This window comes from Anneissia japonica, unplaced genomic scaffold (assembly GCF_011630105.1).
Source record: "Anneissia japonica isolate Jap-2015-1 unplaced genomic scaffold, ASM1163010v1 scaffold287587_len645178_cov120, whole genome shotgun sequence".
NCBI lineage: Eukaryota > Metazoa > Echinodermata > Crinoidea > Comatulida > Comatulidae > Anneissia > Anneissia japonica.
The window spans coordinates 455,312-458,001 of record NW_022718938.1 but is presented as its reverse complement, the minus strand read 5'-3'; positions in this window follow the sequence as shown (position 1 = coordinate 458,001).

Below are 2,690 nucleotides of genomic sequence, written 5' to 3'. Positions count from 1 at the left end.
TTATTAAAGGATTTCCTTGAAATCAATTCTTGTACTTGTTCTCAGCAACTGTTTCATTAAAACATTACCAACTTTACTACTAACATTAACGTTACTCAATATTCACTAAAATACATACAAAACGTCATAATATTTTAGTCTATAATAAAAATTTATAGAAAAATAGCATTAACATCACTATTTATTTTATAGTGTTTAAATTGGAGGGATATTTTTCATTTGGGTATGCCAAAACCATAGTCGTTGATCGCTAGAGAGAGTTTTTAGGAGGGAACAGATAGTGTTAAAAGATAGAAATTCAGACGGGGCCACAAAAAAGTGGTCTTTAATTGGAAGTGGTTTATAAGTTGAGGAGGGGGACTTGTATATACTTATATATTAAACAAGTTAGACAACTCCATATGTATTTAATACTACAAAAATTGAACATAGCTCTGTCAAAAGCTGTCCACACTCATCACATACAAAACATAGTGAGTAATCTAATCTATTCAAGAATTACGTGTATGCTAATTAAAAATGCGAATATACGTTGCATATATAATATGGTTCCTAAAATGCTGTAGATAAGTACAGTCCTACTATAAATCAGTTGTGTTTTAGTCTTACAATTGTTTAGTTGTTTCACAAATAGATACTTCTTTCTGTGTTATTATGATTAACTTTGGTTTTCATCTTCGTAGTTGGGTAATGGTAATTTGGGTAAAATCAAAATAAATTTTATATAGTATGGCAATAATTGGTGGATGACAAGAAAAAATAATAGTTTCGATGTTGGGATCCTGTTTAAAGAGCAGTAGAGCCGTGCTTAAGTAAAAGCTGTAGTTAAGGCATCATGGAAATCTTACAACAATTTGCAATGTTATAACCAATGATTAAAAATGATAGGTTACAGTTTACTTTAAGATAAGTCCTAATGTTCAATTCCTAACGCATAATTCTGAGAGTTGTATTGTATTGTGGTATTTATGTTGCAAGTAAAATAAAGTTAATTTAGTATGAAATGTGGTTGTATATTTGTTTTATTGTCTAATGCATGTAAATAGGACCATATGTTCATGATATGCTCATTTAAGCTTTACAATAGTTTTGAGTGTACGTGTTAAAGCTAACATTACTTGCATTTTGATATCAGTGATAACGCTCACAATTACATCCATTAAATACGTATGTATATATACATTTTCTGTATCGTGTATGCATTTATACATGAGAGTAACCATGTTATGTAGGTGATTATTATTTCGTGCTTTACTTGTCAATTTGTTAATGGTAAGTTACCATAACGAATTGACAAGTAAAGCACGAAATAATAAACACTTACATTAACATGGTTACTCTCAGTATATTCCATATATTACATTTTTTTTGTTTTATTTTTCACTTCTATTCTTATTATAATGTACAGGATTTGTTCATATACACCCTTTAAGCCCAGTCATGACACTTACAGCATTACATTAATTCATATTAGCTGACATACTATGATGAGGTGGAATGCTAAAACTAAGTTAAATTATAAATAAAATTAAATATTTTTTCCTAGGTAGTGTAAATGGTGGTAAACGGTGTATTTTCTACACTTGTTGTTGTATTATTTGTTATTGATGAGGGCCTAGAGATGCTCACTTTTGTAATGGGATTTAGTCCATGTCATTTCTACAAAAGTTTTTGTTGATTGATTTATTGATTGATTAATTGGTCGATTCATCATGCATTGTTTAAATGTTTAAATTGATGCTGAAGTTAATTAAGATTTTTTTTTTTTTTTTGTTAATCTTAAGTAGACAAACATTTAGTCATTCTAGTGTCCGTTAACAAATGTTATGTTTCGTCCTGTTTTGCACCCCTCTGCTTTTGTCTTCTGATTTGTCAATTTGAATGTATTGCACTTCTAGGGTGGTCACTTCGATCTTTTCTCTTCTAATTAACCTACCATTTATATTGTATTATTATATTCATTTATTTTTGGTTGATTCATGTTTTTATTTAACCTAATTTAATTATTATTTATTTGTTATCGTTAAGAATCAAGAAGAGCTGGAGATATAGCAACGGAATATTTTTAAATCTCGTTGTACAAGTAAACAATTTTGGTGGATCGAATGCTAAAACCTTTCACTTTCGGTGGCTTTTTAGCAAACTTCATGCATAACTTGGAGCGTCGGTCGCGAAGACGCTCCAGCCCAAGAGAAACAAGGGCCTCGTAGGTTATGAATTGCTTCCCAGCAACAACAAAAAATGGGTTTCAACAGTAGAGTTAATTATATATTATATTACTATTTATTTTTGTAACACCAACATGGTGTACTACACTTCGGATAAAATTGCCTTATGACTAAGAAGATATAAACAGAAGGGTTAAATCTAAACTGAACAAAAGAAGGCAGCACCCACGAAATTTACAACGCAGCCAAATCAATTGCTACAAAACTTAAAATCAATTACTGAATGGAAGCCATTGCTAAAAAAGACTATTTCATAACACTCAAAGGTCTTAAGGAAAACTTCCTAAATAAACCATTCTACAGACTCATAAATCCATCAAAATCAGAAATAGGACTCATAAGCAAGAACATCCTCGACCAATAAACTGACACCTGCCCACAAAAACACAACTGAACCAATGGCTTCTTTTTTCCAAAGTTTGTATGGGCCTTTGTCGAGTCTACTTTTGCAAAGTAAAGGGG